The sequence below is a fragment of the Solanum verrucosum genome, unplaced genomic scaffold, assembly GCF_900185275.1.
Source record: "Solanum verrucosum unplaced genomic scaffold, falcon-dt-bn FXZP01000210.1, whole genome shotgun sequence".
NCBI classification, from domain to species: domain Eukaryota; kingdom Viridiplantae; phylum Streptophyta; class Magnoliopsida; order Solanales; family Solanaceae; genus Solanum; species Solanum verrucosum.
The window spans coordinates 3,579,262-3,598,816 of NW_026020045.1; positions in this window are offsets into that span (position 1 = coordinate 3,579,262).

Below are 19,555 nucleotides of genomic sequence, written 5' to 3' on the forward strand. Positions count from 1 at the left end.
TATGGATCATCTCTTGATGTTTAGATGTACTTTAGAGTGTAGATATCAAATAGAAAACATAGGTACAATTCAAGGAAACTAATACGAAAAGAAGGATGGAAGAGTAGGGGACCTGGTGAACCTGGTGCACTATGTGGCGTGGGGAGCCGGCCCCCGAACTGTTGAAGGTGGGTTGGGGGGCACTGAGTGGCACGGTTCCATAAGATGCAAACTACAGAAAGCATTTTCTAGCGCACTGCTGCCGTGGCGCGCCAGCCCCCGTCCAAGAAAACCCGACGAATTTTCTTTCTCGTTTTCTGACCCTAATTCGCCTAGAATCGAATGGTTTCTTCTGCACTCACTTAGATTCGAATACCCAACATAAGTATATGATAATATACTCAAAAAATACCTCAAACTACTAACATTTATCTCAAGAATTTATCAAAATCCAACAATCAACATTACGAATGAAATTTCAAGAAACTCTTCAAGAACACAAATCCTTCAACTTCAAGAACAAAATTTGTATTTAAAATAACATGATTGGCGTGTGAGTGAACGAACCAAACACTATGAGACCTCACATACCTCTTAGGGATTAAACTCTTAGCGAAACAACCTTCGATTCGCAAGAAAACTCAATGAACGCCTTGAACTCACTACAATAAATATGATATTCAGCTACATATTATTAGCAACGACATGAAATTCGTCACTATGTGTTAACTTTTAGTGACAAAAGATATAATTTGTGCTTAAATATACGATTCACATATTTTTAATGACAAAACATAAAAATTCGTAACAAAATTTTGTCCACTAAAGTTTCCCACAAAAAAATGAATTGGCACCATTTAGTAAGCACTATTAGCCACGGATTTGAAGTTATTAGTGACACATTACTCTGTCACTAATAATGTTCCCAATAAGCAACAAACCATTTTTTGTCCCTAAGTTAGTTAAATTTTGGATACAAAGAACTTTTGTCGCAAATATATATTTATATATTAGTGACGAACATTTTTGTCCTAAAATTAGTTAAATTTTGTATACGAAAAAGATTTGTCACAAAAAATTATATCGATACATTAGTGACAAATCATTTTTTGTCTTAAAATTAGATAGTTTTTTGTACAAAATTTTGTTGTCACAAAATATATATTGATACATTAGTGACAAACCATTTTTTTTCCTCAAATTAGTTAATTTTCTTTTACGAAAAACTTTGTCGGAAAAAATATATTGATACATTAGCAACAAACTAGAGTTTTGTAGTTAATCATTGTAAACATTAGATGCAAATTTTTATTATTCAATTTTAACTTTTATTTTTGTCACTAATAGTTCGAACAATTAGTGACAATTTTATTATTGTCTCTATTTAACCTACAATTTAGTTACAATGAAATTTTGTCACAAAAACAATATATATGTTCAAATGGCTATAAACTAAATTTGGTAGTTGAATAGGGAAATTATTGGATATGGAAAAAAAAATCATACTTATAAATTATAATATTATTAATTTTAAAAACATTTTTAACAAACAAAACTCATTTTAGTGAAATATTATATATTATACACCACACAAATATAATTCTTTTTCTAAAATATTAGACGATATTGCATATAATATATAGACACCACATAATAAAAAAGATAAAATGCCTAAACACCATTAAGATTAGTTAGAATAAAAAAAATTAAACAAAGCTTCCAAAACTATTAAAAGTTTCTACAATTTTTCAAGTTTATCATAGTTTGTAGAACGCACTTCTTTAGCAACCACCACTATAATTAACATAAAGACCTCATAATCAAACCAAAATATATATATATTAACACTAAAAATGCCAACATATTATAACATCACAAGTATATCATAAAGCAATATCACTAGTCTTACAAACAGAATTCAAACAAAATATTCACTCCCAACCATTCCATCATTTATTTTAATTGCACAATCACATTGTCACAATATTTAATTCGATTATAAGAAATATAAATAATTTCACTAAGATTACTATCCACAAATAATCTTCTTATGTCTATGCATGATATGAGTTCAATAGCTATATTACTTGTGTCCCAAAGGTAAGCCTTAATGAAAATTTACATGAAATTGGGCAGGATTTCCCCTGTTTTTGGGCCTATCTAAAAAGTTTCCTTTCTCAAATTCAATAACTTATGCAACTAATATCACCAAAACAAGTCATAATATTCATATTTAATCTATTAGGATTATAATAATACTAAATTCATCTCCAAATACGAAAAAAGTCTAACACTATCACAAGTCTCTAATAACGAAAGAGTACTCATGACTCTAGTGAAATGACTAACGGAATGACTCTAAGAATTTAAAAGAAAACAGTGATAGCAAATAAATAAACTTCTTGTCGACGCAAATCAATGTCCGCTCACTTGCATTTGTCAACTCATGCACTCTAGCTAAAGAAGGCCTCATCAATGTCACCTGTAATCTCTATAAAAAAATATAGTGGGGAGTTAGTCACTACCTCAATGAGAACACTGAACCATAAACATCTTTAATGGGTAAAAGTCAAAAAACACAATAGTATAATTATTAGAAAATAACATGAAATAAATGCCCTTTTCAAAAATGATAACAATAACCAGTCTTGTCTGTTTCAAATAAATACACACTGTCATATCATTTTTAATTATTTTCTAAGGGAAAATTCATTAATTGGAACAATTCAAATATATAATATCAACATTGACGAGAACAAAAATATCGGGGGAATTTCTGAGTTCCACATCAAATCATAATTTTATGGACAATCAGAAGAGCTCAATTGCCCTTATGCTTAGATTTCTTGAAATGGGCTTCAAAGATTTAAAAATGAGAACTTTGATGATGGGTTTGAAGGGTATTTGAGAGATTTAGGAAGTGATCGTAATTGTTAAACAAACTGGGTAGCCACCATTTTTGTACCAAAAATACACAATGTTATTAGACTGTTAATGTAATAAGTGTTCACCTAAACACTATCATATCAAATCTATTATTTGGGAGGTCTCCAAGAACATATGTATCTTGGTCAATATACGGTGTGCAACTTTTGTGACTGAGTACCAAAGTTGTTTTGAGGCTATCCTATCAGCTCTCGGTAAGTGTGTTGTACTTTTTTCATGCCTTGCATATGTTCATCCACATAGAGGCAATACGACCACTCATCATAAGATTGCGGCAGATATAAAGTGGTTGTATTGCTTCTATGGGGATGAACAAATGCAGGGCATGGTGAAAGTTTAGTTGACTCACCGATGACCGATAGGATAGCCTTAAAACAACTTTGGTACGCAGTCACCGTATATCAACCAAGTGACATTTGTTCCTAGAAACCTCGGTGAGCAATATAAATGCAAATGCGACATTGATACGCACAAGGTGTTTGATGAAATGTTTTATTCCCAATCTAATGACTATTTGGCATAAGAAATTTCAGCACCTATCTACTTTTTTCCCTTTTACACCGAAGAAGTCTACCTTAGAGGATGGTTATTCCAAAGAAGGAAACAAGGAAAAATCGTAAGTAGAAGGCTCAAAGGACGTGGTTCAACAAAAGCTGATTCCTATTATAAATATCCAAGAGGAGTTGGTTCCAAAGGATTAAGAGAGTATGAGGGACAGACTTCACTTATCACCCATACAATGCTAGTTGATGAAGATGTTAGTACTATTGAGTGTTTACTTTACCCTTTCGAACAACGTATCTTGATTTTAGGGATCTCTAAGAAATTGAAAATGACTTACACATGTATTTAGTTCATAGCAAGAATTAATAGTTTATCACTTATATACTTTTAAACAACTTTGTGGATCTCCCAAACATGTTACTAGTTATTTTTGAGATACGAAAAGTTGTATTGGATTCTAGGAGCCCCCAAAACATGGTAATGGTTTAAGAAGAACGTGTAGCCAAGTCACGCTCAAGTCTTTCAAGAAGAAACAAGCAATGATGACAACATAAGTTCTTACTAACATGTCAATCCCATTGCACTGCCATGTCTTTATGGACAATTATTTTGTTGGACATAGTAGAGATGGTTGTAGCGACGTCAAATTATGGATTCGTCAAAAAAAGTTTACGATCACGAGATAGTGCATGTAGAAAAGGTGACATGTTTATTCATTTGCAGGCCTCAAACTAAAATCTACACACATTAAAATGAATTTAAACAAGGTAATGATATTAGAATAGTTAACTATGTGAGGCAAACCTGCAATTTTTGTCTTCTTTTACATCATAAAGATCCCTACACATAAAGAGAAAAACCTAAAACTGTTAGCAAGGTAGCGTGCAGGGGGAGGTGTCTCTAAAAGTAAAAAACTAATTTAAGGGAAAAAATTTCTTTTGGATACATAAAGAATAGTAAGGAATGAAAAAAAACATGGAATAAAGATAAAATAATGAAATTTAAGTTATTCCGATAAGGCCACTACTTTGATAATATTTTAACAAGATATACACAATTTAGAAGAACTATTAACAAGCAAATGAACTTACTATGATGAGGTTACATCACATGTCAATATTGTCTCCATCACATGTGCTATCAACTTCATCATCATTACTACTAGTATTACCTTCATTCTCCTCATGATCACTAACGTACTCTATCATAGTGTCATCCTCTTGGTCAGAATCATCCTCATTGTGATCAATTTCAACTTCATTTTCTGTTTGAACCTCCAATTTAATTACATTTGCATCTTAGATAATCGAATCAACATCATCTCTATGTAGTTGACTCAATGTATCCACTGTATCATTGACAATTGAATTATTTTCAAGTGAAATATCTTGATACACTTCATCATTTGTAATGTGCAACTCATCACTTTCTTGCTCCGAATTTTCCTTCTCTAGCACATCATAAAAATGTTTATCTTGAAATTTGAGCACAATTCACCAATTTCCCCATAATTTTGGATCATCAATATAAAATACTTGTTTTGCTTAAGTAGCTAGTACAAAAGAATCATGTTCATACCAAAATCTTTTAACACAAATGCTCGTAAAATTATTATCTTTTCGCATCCCTGTTTTCTTGCGAAGATCAAACCACTTGCATTTAAATAGGAGAACTCGATTTTCCTCAACATACTCTAACTCAAGAATGTCAACTATAATACCATAAATATCAATTTCCTGATTTTCATGGTAGCCTGCAACAACTATACCGCAATTTTGACTTTTACGTAATTCATCGCGTCGTTGAACATGAAACCTGACACCATTTACAATACAACCAGTATGTGTTCTTCCGCGCACATCAAGTCCTATTGCCAAAGGAAATAATTTCTTGATAGACATTTACTTTTCCTTATTATATAATTGTTGAAACTACAACAAAAAATTATAGCGTTTAATTAGTAAAGAAAAATAAAAATTTAAACACAATAACAAGATTATTATCTTAAAAGCACTTACTTTTCTCTTGAACCATAAAGGATATTGTTCTCGGTGTTTATCTTCTATATTCACAACAACTTGTTTCAACAATTCTTCTTAATGTTCTCTGCATGCAAAAAATAAATTATTTAAAAATAATTTAAAATAACAAAATATCAACTTAGATAAATAGAAAAATTACTTACTGAAGAAAAGGTTCTGCTTCTTCGCAATTACTAAGCACATACCACCGAGCCATACCAAAATCTTTCTTTGGAATGACATCATATATTCCATCTCTATATGGTCTAGAACTCTTTGTAAATATGTCCAGAAAATCTTCACCTTTGCTTCTAGATCCATCATAATTTCAATGTTCACGATTAAATCTAATCTCGATGTCAGTAAGATATATAGAGCAAAATGTTAAGCATTTATCAATAATATAGCCTTTTGCAATAGAACCTTCTGGGTGTGGCTTGTTTCGTATGTAACACTTAAGCTTGCAGAAGAACCTCTCAATTTTGTACATCAAATGATATTGTACTGGTCTCCCACACATAGCCTCTCCCGGTAAATGCACAGCCAAATGTATCATAACATCGAAAAAAGTTGGTGGAAAGATCATCTCAAGCTTACATAATATAATAATTATATCCCTTTCAAGTTGTTCTAAGTCATCTCTTGTCAATGTTTTACAGCATAATCATTGGAAAAAATGACGTAACTCAATTAATGCTAAAGAGACATATTTCTTTACAAATCCACGAAGAGCAATAGGCAACACTCTTTGTAACAAAACATGATAGTCATGACTTTTATGTCTAGATATCTTACCATCATTCACACTTACACACCCTGAAATATTTGAAGCATAACCATCAGGAAATTTAACAGATTTCAAAAATGCCCAAAACTTTTTTTTCTCTTTTTTTGACATAGCATAATAAGTTGCCGACATTCTACAACTGGAACCATGATGTTGCAACCATAGTTCTTTTCTTATGTTCTTATCCTTAAGATCTTTTCTTGCTTTATATGTGTCCTTAGATTTCCCATCTATATCCAATAATGTCCCCAAAATACTCTCACAAATATTTTTTTTCTATGTGCATAACATCTAAATTATGCCGCAACTTCAAGCTCTTCCAGTATGGTAACTCAAAAAAAATACTTCTCCTAACCCAATTCAACTGTTCAGGACGATGTTTCTTTTTATTATTGTTGGAGTGCTTACCTAGTCTACTTAGTAAATCCAATTGTCCTAAGACATCATCTCTTGAGAACTCTTTTGGTTTCAATCTTTTTTCATTCGTACCATCAAATTTCTTTCTTTTTCTCCATGAGTGACTAGGTTCAAGATACGGACGGTGACCCGTGTAAGAAATTTTATTTCTTACCTTTTGTGAAGACACATCCTTATTGCAAGTAGGACATGCCATGTATCCCTTTGTGCTCCATCCAGAAAATTACCTAATTCATAAATAAAAAATATGCTCAGTAATATTTTATAACCTTTACTATAACATAGAACATGAATAATAACATCAATAGTGTTCTGAAAAGCAATCACTCTTAACTGAACATCTACAGAGAAAGCTATTGTGGGATATCGACAGGAAGATGGATTGTCTTTGGGTTCAATGGGTACATAGCTACTATATCAAGCATGGTGATATTGCGCAAATCCAGATTCCCAAGAGTGTTTCCTGGGTAGTGAGGAAGGTCCTGATCCATGGGACAATACACCAACAACTTGGTACAACTCAACTTGGAAATAAATTTTCAATCCGTAAGATATATGTAACCTTAATGCCTGTTCATCCCAAAGTTACCTGGAAACATCTTGCCTTACATACAAAGATACATCCTAGATATAAATTCATACTATGGCAGGCTATACTACCAAACTATCCCTTTTGATAATTCATAGGTTTCTTGATTGATTTGTAATAGCTTAGTGAAAAAAAATTGGTTGTATGTAGGAGCAGCTTGTCTAGGTTGCTAATGCTATATTGTACAATGGTTTGGTTATGAATGAAAGATATACTATTTATGAAAAAGAAAGAAGAGAAAAAAAGAACATTTACGAAGAAAGCTCCCTCAATCTGATATCAAGAAGTTCCCCAGTGGGGTAACACCCTCAGTATAGTTGTAGGCAAGAGGTGCCCCAAACACATGAGAAGATTTTCATGATAAACAAGAGTCCAACAACAAATTTCAAACAATTATTATTAGCTATTATCCAGAACTATATAACATCAACTTCCCTTAGTTGGGCACAAGTCATACTAAACAAAGTATGGAGAAATTGCAACAAAAGAAAAGTGATTCAAGAACACCATCCCGTTTTGAAAGGGGAACTCATTCTCTTTGATGAACTGGTTGTTCTGGAATGTGTGAGGGGTTAACAAGAGGTAGAAACAAAAGGAATTGAAGAGCTATATGAAATATAATAAGATCAAATTAGTCAAATTTGTGGAAATAAGGGTGAAAGAACACAAAGCTATCAAAATCAAGCAGCAAATTGTGTCAGAATGGCAGATGGTCCACAACTATCAACATGCCGCCAACGGATGAGTCTGGATTATATGGGACAATAGCTGCTATAGATCAAAATAATTTCAGATGATACACAACTCATTGTTGCCACATACAAGGAAGAAATAATAGTATAGAATGTTTGCTCACAGTTATTTATGAATTCAACACTTTAGAAGAAATGAAATCTTCTATGTGATGCACTAGAACTATTAGCTCAAGGATCAACAAACCATGGCTGCTCAGTGGATCTTATGCACAGCTAATAACAAAAAGTAAACTTAAAAGGTAAAGTTCCTTTCAGAATTTTCAATGTGTAGGTCAAACATTTATCCTTTATGGATTTTGTACAGAAGAGTTGGAAAGTAAACAAAACTACATACAAAATGAAGAAGATACGAGAGAAACTGAAAGCTCTTAAAGAGCCCTTGAAAAAGTTGAACAAAATTGATTTCCTTAGTATCACATTGAAGGTTGAGCAAGCAAAAGTGGAATTGAATGTTGTCCACCAAGGATAGAACAGATGGGAAGACACCACCTAGGATTTTGATGTAAGACCTTATGGTGCTCAACCCACTTCATTGACCACTAAGGTATACCCTTGGATGCTCTTACAATATTTTATGAGTAGTCTGATATGTAAACAGTATAAATTATTAGACATTAGAAAAGTAAGTAATTTAAGAATTTACCATAAGCTGGAAAGTCATTTATGGTCCATAAAACAGCGGCATGCATCTTGAAGCCCTTCCTAATTGATGCATCAAATGTCTCGACACCATCACGCCATAAATCTTTGAGCTCATCAAATAAAGGACACAAATAAACATCAATATCCTTACCTAATGCTTGAAGACCAGGAATAAGCAATGACATTATCATAAATGGGTCCTTAAAACATCTATAAGGAGGAAGATTATAAAGAAGGAGAATGACAGGCCACATACTATACGATGTGCTCATGTTACCGAATGGGTTAAAACCATCAGTTCCAAGACCGAGTATCATATTACGGGGTTCTTGTGAAATCCAGGGATGATTCTTGTCAAATTCTTTCCACGCTTTAGAATCAGCGGGATGCTTTAACACATTTTCCTCATCAAGATGTTTTTCTTGATGCCACCTCATGTCGACACTTTTTTTTTTAGACATAAATAATCTTTGAAGTCTCGTCTTTAATGGAAAATACCACAAGACTTTATGTGGAATCTTTCTCTCCCTCCATTATCAATATTCCACCTCGAAGTACCACAATGTGGACACTCCTGCCTATCTTTATGTTCAGCCCATTACAAAACACAATATTTTTTGCAAGCATGGATCGAAATATATCCTAATCCCAAACCCTGTAGCATGTTTTTAGCATCATAATATGCTTTAGGAAGTGTCTCACCTGTAGGCAATGCCTCTTTTAGTAACTCCCGCAACATATCAAATGACTTATTACTCCATTGATTGTACACTTTCAAGTGTAGCAACTTCACAACAAACGAAAGCTTTTAGAATTTCTTACATCCTGGGTATAGTTCACATTTAGCTTCTTTCAACAATTTGTCAAACTTTTTAGCTTCTTTGTCACTCATATTATCAGAGACATTATTACCAGTTGTCTCCTCTGAAAAATCAGCAAACGATCTTTCACTGGCCTCTTCTAACATAGTGTGAATTCAATCATCAATGTCATGTTCTTCATTTTCATCCTCACTGTAAATCACTTCATTATCATCTCTCATTAGTGATTGTTCCACGTGGTAGATCCATTGCACATAACTTCCCATAATTCCTTGGATCAATAGGTGGTCATACACTACTTCTTGTGTTTGCAAATAAATATTTAAACAATCTTGACATTGTCATCGAACTTTAGAATTTAGATCAAACTGAGACCGAACAAGTTGCATAAAAAGATTGAACACCCACAACATATCTTTTAGAGAAGTTTGGTTCATGCATCTAGCCTTTATCCATGATCAACTGTACAAACATAGCAATTATCAAATAAATATTTTAGAAGCACATGCATGATTCTTTCAAATAAAATAAATATTCCATCAATGATGGAATACTAGAGAAAAGTAGCTTTTAGGGACTCCAAACAACAACTTACTCAATGTACTAAATAGTGTGATTTGTTTTTGATAACCATATTGTTGTCTATAATTTTTGATAGGTTACCCCCAACACTTGAGCTTTAGGCCTTACCATACCAATCACTATAAAAAAATTTCAAACGGTGCACTTATTGGTTGTCAAATTCCATAAATGATATGACAAAATTCAAGTATCTGCAAATTAACTCTGCTCTTTTATATTCCAACAAGTAAGCAATAAACTGCAATACGATTGGCCTAGTACCCCTGCTCTATTATGTATGTTAAATAAATAATATTGATCATGCCCCACCCCCATTTAGTTGTTCTCCTCTCCTGTTAAGGGTGTGTTCTACCCCGCCCTACCCTAATTGACATGCCTAACTGCTAGAGAAGATTTACGTGTTTAAACCAACAAGCAGAAATGGGGCTCCTTCGATAGAAAAAATGTCAATAATATAAGTAACCTCACAAGGGTGGTTTAGGGAGGGTGGTGCATATGTAGCCTTACCCCTAAAAAGGTAGAGAGGCTAAGTCACATAGACTCTCGTCTCTAGTAAAGCATATCAAAATCAAGTGTAAAAAGGAAATGCAATAGTGATGACGCCACTCTAAAAATATTGAAAAAGAAGATCAAGTAGCAGTAAGCCAATAACAAATAATATGGTACCTAAGGTAAAGATAGTCACAAGTCCACAAAAATTTGCTTGTTTATAGGAAGAAGTTTGTGCTATTTGTGTATTGAAAGTAAATAATATAATATATAACTTCAACCCATACTTGTTATCAAAAAAATAACTTAAAACCATACCTATAAGTAAAAAACATTGTGATACCAGTCGACCAAGCTTATTGTGGTCAACTCTGTAAGTCTATTCTAATTCTAATGTTAAGCTAGACTAGGACATACAGTTAGAGCATATAATATTCCACTTATCAATGTACTAAAATGGCGTGATTTGTTTTTTATAACCATATTGTTGTCTATAATTTTTGACAGATTGTCTCCAACACTTGAGCTTTAGGCCTTACCACACAAAGTGTTAGAAATTTTTTTTAACCGGTACACTTTTGGTTATCAAATTCAAGAAATGATGTGAGAAATTTCAAGTATGTGCAAAACAAATCTGCTCTTTTGTATTCCTACGATTGGCCCATTACCCCCCCCCCCCCCCCCCCCGCTCTATTATGTATTTTAAATAAATAAGATTCATCATGCCCCGCCCTATTTAGTTGTTCTCCTTCCCTATTAAGGGTGTGTTCTACCACGCCCTACCCCAATATCCATGCCTAACTACTAGAGAAAATTTACATGTTTAAACCAGCAGGCAAAAATGGGGCTCCTTCGATAGAAGAAATGTCAATAATATAAGTAATCTCACAAGTGTGGTTTAGGGAGGGTGGTGCATATTGCTACCTTACCCCTACAAAGGTAGAGAGGCTAAGTCCGATAGACTTTCATCTCAAATAAAGCATATAAAAATCAAGCGCGAAAAGGAAATGCAGCAGTGATGACGCCACTGTAAAAATAATGAAAAAAATAGGTAGCAATAAGCCAATAACAAACAATATGGTAACTAAAGCAAAGATAGTCAAGAGTCCACCAAATCTATTTGTTTTATGTGAAGTAAAAATATCATACTACAAAGGCATCAAGAAGGTGCAGGTTACAACAAGCAAACTTAGGCTTAAACTTGTGAAAGAGCCAAATGAATTCCTCGAATATTCTATTGAGCTAAAGACAGGGAGCTAACAATTCCAGAAACTTATCCAATCTGTTTACAGGGAAATAATGCACCAACTCAATTGACATTGTAAATTAACATCTAAATAGGAATTTACTTCTGTCCTGCTTACTTATGTTACCTGTTATTGAATGTGTATTGCACATAATTGCCGGTAATTATTACAAAATCTATGATTCATTTATATATTCCTTCAATTATTACAATTATTGTGATTAACACCTTAGCAACAACTTATACTTTAAAAAAAAAGACCATTTCTTTATCCTTACCGTTCTCACACCTTAACGATCAAAGAGTCATTCAGAGTAAAAGAAATCATCGACATGCTGAATTTCGACTCCTATTTTATCCTACCTACCATTTTTATCTAAAGTACAACTTCGTCTATGCGTATACGATAACAGAATGACAAGTCCTATGTTAACAAATTATTCATATTTTCTCGGTTCTCTACTTCTTACTACTATGTCTTTTATGAACTTGGTACGACAAGGCCTAATTTATTTCTTCCTTTAGACGCATTGTTTAAACCCAAAGGTAAATCCAAAAGATAGAACTCTTAACAGCTACTGATATGAGTCACCTCGAATCAATAGAGAAACCCTATTCAGTAATTAGTGTAGGAACACAAAGGCAACCAATGAATCCACATATAAATGAAACTTCAATTCATACTTATGACAAATCTATTCATAAATAAGATTATAGTATTTTGATGCGATGAATTGAACAGAGAAGAAAAAGGCCATGGAAGTACGAGGAGAGAACAAGATTGAAGTAAAAGAGGAGACTTACCAATGACCTCTCATCGACTATGTGAGAAGATGAAGAGCAAAAGTGCAGCTGCGCTGTAGAAGAGCAAAACAATAGAAGCTGATTTTCTTTAATTTCTGAATGGACCAAGGCTATACCCACTACTCTTTAATTAAGGTAAATCAAAACCCTTTTTCTCTTTTAATAGGAAGATATAAATAATTTAAAAATATATGATTTAAAGGTTAAATAAAAATTTAATTGTAATTATCAATTATTTCAGCTTGCATTTTATGGGAAAAAAGCTAACTATATTAAACTTAATTAATTGATTGATTCATTATATTGATACAAAAAAATTGAGGTATTTGTAGTTGAATTTGACATAGTTTTAATTAGAATTTTTTTTATAAATTACCTCAGATTTTTTATTTTATTTTGTTTGGGTCTTTTAGATCCTTTTCTGTCACATGAAATTTAAATTTAATTAATTCAATATACTAAATACTAAACTAAAAAGTAATTTTTTGTGAGTTGATATTTTTAAACATAAAGATTTATTTAAGCATTGTTATTCTTATTTTGGTTTTCTTATCATGGATCTTGGGTTGTACTTTATGGATTTTTTACTATAAAAAATTCAATCCCGCAAAGGATCGTTCAGGATTTCCTCTTGTATAAGTGAACTCAAACCACAAACATTAGTTTTCATACATACCCAGTCTTCCCCTTCTTCAGTGGCCAAGTTGAAGAGTTCAACGTCGGCCTACCACCTTATTTTCATGGTAAGGTTCAACTAGTGTCGGTGTGAGGCCTTCAAATAGTTATCGCTTGCACCTTCAAAAGAAAGAGAGATTGAGTCACTAAGCAGAGAATTAGATCCCAGAGCAGAAGAGATTATGAAAGTTCTCTGACGTTGCAACCCTGAAACAAGTTCTCAAATCAATCTATTCGAGCCTTTGAAAGTTGAAAAAAAATTGACAGTTGGTAGTGTAACTAAACATAGAATACACGTAAGGTTGTCGTTAACACTCCTGCAAGAAAAATGATGTGCTAAGGTGCAACGGCTTTCACGCAGGTGCTACACCCTTACTTCTTTCCCCTTTTTTCAAACTCAAGTAAAGCCTTGATCGATATGAGAAAGAAGCATGATATCGTTCTTCAAGGAGACACATGTGCATTTCCTTTGTTTGTGCTCGCTACGCTATTGTGCCTTTTTTAAGAAAAGAATATTAAATTATGTAATTTATTTTTACTTAAATATATTTAAGAGTATTTATTAAGAAACTCTTAAATTAGAAAAAAAAAGTAAAAATGTTTAAGGGAGCGTCCCTTGCTTGTTAGCAAAATATGGGACTCGAAATCACAAAACATTATCCTCCTTGAATTCGCTTTACCGTTAGGTCATATTTCTCTAATGTGTCATGCGTGTTCAAAATATATATACATATAATATTTTGTTAATAATTCTTTAATTTTGACTTTCCAAATGGAATTTTTTAAACCAAAAAAATTAAAAGACAATTTTGTTACATTTGACATATTTTGAATTTAAGACGAGAAGATTCATAAGTCTTCTGTACTTTTTTATAACTTTATATAAAATTAAAACAAAATAAACAAATTAAAATGGAAAAAATATATAATAAAATCATTCTCAAAGTATATATATATATAATATTTTTTAATAATTCTTTAATTTTGACTTTCAAATGTAAGACAATAAGATTCATAAGTCTTTTGTACTTTTTTATAACTTTATGTCAAATTAAAAATAAAATAAAATAAAAATGAAAAAAATATATAATAAAATCATTCTCAAGGATATATATATATATATATATATATATATATATATATATATATATATAAAATGTGTGTCGTACCAATCTCAAGAAAACAAAACAACAACATTGCCCAATATAGGCCCAAAAATCAAAGAGAAGTGATATTTCATTAGATGAGAATTAATTAGGAAATTAGGAAAGTTATGGAAACTCTTCAGCTCCCATCTTTTCTACCCAGCCACTTCATCTCCTTTCTTCTCCCCTAATTGTTTTATTCTGAACCTCTTCATCTCAATTCTTCTCCCCTAATTTTACTAGCTCAACTATTCTTTATTTTTGAAGTACACAAGTTGATCCATTCGAAGAGCTCGTTATCTCTGATGTAGAGCTACTACAGATTCGATTTTAGAGGGTTGAAGCTTTGCATGTTAGCTCAAAATCATCATCGATGTCTTCACTATCTCTCTTGCTATGGTTTTTTTGTTTAGCAACAGAATCGCAGCTGACTGAAGACAAAAAAATGCTCGATTATGTTGCTCTTTGTCAGATCCCTGATTTCCGAAGTGGGTTCTCTAGCAATTCAATTTTTTTAGGACTATCAACCACAAGTAGAAGGCCTAGGGTTTTGGGTTTCAGCTAAAAGAGGTACAATTGTTAGTCCAATCGACATTGATTTTATATTATTTTTTTGAGATCTTCGATATAGATGCAGTAGTTTTTCCCTTTGTTACTAATGTTATTATTCTAAGTTTTCTATTTACTTTTTCCATTCAAGTGAAGCCATTTCCTGATTTCCTTTTTAGTTCTAAGCATAAAGAATTTACTTTCAAAATTTATATTGATAAATAAAATTGTTGGATATTTATGCCTTTTTGTGTGTGCAATTTTATTTTTTCTAAAGTATGATCAACATTATGTCCTTTTGTGTGTAATTTTATTTTTATAATATTATGTGGAGGAAAAGATAAATGTTAAATCCTAAAGAAAAAGTTGACAACACACTTCTTCACTTCCTAAGTTTCTGGGTTAATAAGCTCCACTACTTCTTTCACTTCTTCATGTTCACCCACCAAATAAAGTTATAGAAAGCAGAGAAATGGAAAAAAAACTATCTTTTGGCGCTTATTTTTTTGTTTTTTTGGCTCCAAAAGAATTTCAGGATAACCACTATATATATGAGAAAATAGACGGAAAAGTTTCAGTTTCAATGTGAAGCAAAGTTTCTGAACCTGAACAAGAACAGGTATGTATAGTCTTATTTTACGTTTGAACAAAATTAGACAGATAGTTATATGTGGCAATCATATATTGAATGATTATTTATTGATTATTGTGAAACAACCATTGATCTTGCTCTATGTTTGTTTCATATAGTTAATTATAAGTTTTTGGAAAACAAACACTCTAACCTATTATGTTGATTACAGTTTCATGTGGTGTGCATATTTACAGTTTGTGTGTGAAACATACTAGTGAAGTATACACTATTCAAGACTTCTTTTGGAACAACTTTTCCTCTGGTTTGGTCATATATTGATGTTCTCCCTCAGATTTCAAAGGAAGATAGGATGGATTGTGAAACATGGTACTCAAGCCTGTCAAATTATGCTTCTTGAACTTGAGTTAGGATAGGTTGATGGAACTTTGAATTCGGATGAATTGAACCAACATCATTTGAGATGAATATTCTGTAGGACAATTAATCTTTTTGCTAAAAACAATAGGCATTTCTTCACGAGGCTCGGCATTTTTTAGATCTACAACCTCTTCTTAAGACCTTCTCTTATATAAGCTTTCGAAAAAGTTATTGTGTCTTCAAATTTGGACATATTTCCGGCATAAATATATCTTTGATATGTTATACTAGTTATTTGATCTTCTATAGATTCTTCAATATTTCGATAGACAGTAAACTCTTATATATTAATAAATGGTGTGTGCAAGATTTTCTGAACTAATGATTATGTTCTTTATAAATTTTCCTTTAGTTGTCAATGATTGGTGCTTTTATGTAACTATTTTTGTTAAACCATTGGATTTTATCTCTTATTAACATTCTAAACTTACATTTTCTGTTTTGATAGAATTCTACAAATTGATGGCACCGGATGGACGTGTTTTTAAGCAAACTACACTTACATGGGAAACAATTCAAGATACTCAATCACTAGATGAATCAAATAACGATACTCCTACTGTGAATACAAGTAATACATTTTATTATAGTGATTAGGATTAATTTATTTAGTTATTTACTAAGTTGGAATCGAAAACATTAATCCTTGAAATTTTTATTTATGTTAAACTTGTTACGAGAAATATGAATGATAGCTCAATATCTAAGTATCTGATATTGAGCTATTGTATGCAGATTTATTTTGTCCTTTCTATTATCTTCTTTAATTTAATCTCCTCTTTTACATGTACTTCCGAGTTACTCGAATGATTTTTATGATGATCTTGGCTGTTATTTTTGTAATTCAATCATCAACTCAAGATTTGTGGATTTAAATCTTGAAGTTATCTATGATATTTTAACATTTTAAAAGAAGTGTTTCATCACATCATCCATAATCTTAGGTGCATTTTTCATAACATGAAAGTCATTGGTTGTTTGTATGAGCAATCACAATTGTTTTTGCTTTATCAATATGCTATATAAGCTACACAAATTGACTCTAAGAAGTTGAAAATGCTGGCATATATTACACGTAAGCATTTATTATGATACCTTATACTATTTAGAGTTTGTCTAACTCTCCTTTGCTCTTCATGGCATAAAAATTAGGTACGTAAAGTTACCTACTCTATCAATATATGCACAATTTGAACCTTTTTCTGAATATATAGTTGTTGTAATCTACATCATTGAAATCCAAAAACATCTATGTAATATGGGTGAACATATAATCAGCAAACATGATAGAAATGATCAAAATAAATGTTAGCTCTCGTATGTTCTCTTTGTTTTATCGATCAATTTTTTAACTCAGTTGCTAATTAATATACAATAAATTAAAAAAATGCAGTTGTGTTTGTTTACATCATGTGCCTTACTGTCATATGTGTAGGTTTTTAAGATTATAGGTTGTATTTTGAACTGACTTTTTTCATCAGATGATTCCACTAGAATCAGGAACGGTCATGTCAAGACTAGAGGGAAAGGTCTTGAAAAAATGAAGAAGGCTCAAGGAAGAAAGATGAAAATCGAGATCCCAGTTGGTAAAGGAAGGGCTACTAAACCAGATCAATCAAAAAAAACTATCCAATGAGCTAGGGATAATTGCTTGGAATTTTCTTTTGCTTCCAAACTAGTATTAAGAATTCACAAGAGAGGACAAAGATGCAACACTAATTAGATGCCATGTAAGGATTCTATACCCTTGTAAATTTATTTCATGGTAGTGATTATATTGAGTTCTTTTTTTGGGTACCGCTATTTTTCATTCATCTTATTTTTTTGGAAAACTACTCGGCGATATGTATCTCCGTCGATATTTAATAGTAAGTTAACTAATGGTCTCTTTTATCTTATTTCCTGTTTTTATTAAAAACTATTAACAAGAATTTTACTACGAATAACTAACAAACTAGAAAATAAACTATCTATGCATCAGATCCACTACTTGATACCGAAAAAAACAACTAGTTGTATACAATCATTTAAGCTTCCTTCCTAAAAATTTTCTAAGGGGTCATCTAACGAAGATAACAACTGGAGGATCAATACTTCTATAGTTTGCAACTGTAGAGGTTTTGCCTTAAGCATTTGTTTGTGCCTACTCCAACTCCTTAGACCATTTTGCTGCTCGCTTCAACACTCTTTATTAGTGTAAAATCTTATTTCATATGGCTCAAGAGTACACAGAAATGAACTACATTTTCTTGATAAAGTAAGAACTGGGATAAATGGCATAAAAAAGATTCAAGTAATATAGATACACAAGTAGTGAGATTGTAAGCTCATTTAAAATTATCCTATGCTAGGACTAAAGAGTTTACAAAGTCCAAAAGATTGACATTAGAGTCTAACGGATCTTACCATAGTCTAACAATATAATGTTAAAACATAATTGATATTAAGTTATAGATTGAAGTTGATATTCCATTAAAGCGCCTTTGTTTCTCTCTTTCCGCACACACCAAAAAATTCAAGGATCAGTTTCCAAACTTTTGAATTTATCAACTTTTTAAGAGTTCTAACTAATGTAGGCATCCTTTAAATCAGCTGGCATGAATCAACTCAAACAAAAAATAGTAAAAAATAAATTTCAAAAATTAACAGTCACTGGACAATGAAGTAATAGGTGTCTGTTAGTCTTAGAAGCTTCTTGACACATGAAACATTCATTAACTGTTGTCATGCCCCTTCACCTGAGGTTGACCTGAGTGAGACTGGCCTCATGAGGGACCATTCAGATGAAATATTCAACTAGGGGCTTCGGTCTTCCAAATTAGTTTTCAAGGCAGTTATCTATTATATCATTTTGAGCACATAATGAAGATTCCTTGCTTTCATCACTGTGTATTGTCCATCTGTCTTTCTACACCATTTGATTTTACTTGGCCTGTGATTATTTTGAGGGCAACATTCCAATTTTGATAGTTATCGTAGCAACTTTCAACCATGAAAATTTGTTCTGGACAATTGCATCCATATATTTATTTTCTGTATTCTAGGAGATAATAGAGATTGGATCAGAGGCTATTGACAATAGAGTAGGGAAGTCACTTAGGAGAGTAGTGTTCTTTGATCATTTATTCTCCCAATATTTAAAGTGAATGTCATTACTTGGTTTGCAGCTGCATTGCTGATTAAATTATTCCTTAGTTTTGCCATGCTCTTCCATGTACAAAAAACATATGGAACTATGATACAACAATGGACAAGTGTGATAGTATTTCATTTTTTACAAAAAGGCATTTCTTTTCAGAAAGCACCATCTTAATTATTGAACCTCCATAGCCATTTCATTAGCAGATTCTATTATGTCCTGTCAGGTTCCTAATACTAAGCCTTCAAGGTATTTGGAATAATGATCTTGAGAAGATGAAATACATGATTTTTGTTATTTCCTTGTCATATAAAGTCTATCCTTAACTTGTCAATTCGTGACATTACCTTACTGGAAATAGAAAAGAGTGATATTATGTATGTAGTTCGGTTGTCAAGAACACTGTTTATGAGAGTAAATAAAGTTTTTGAACTGAAATATATGATTCCAAAT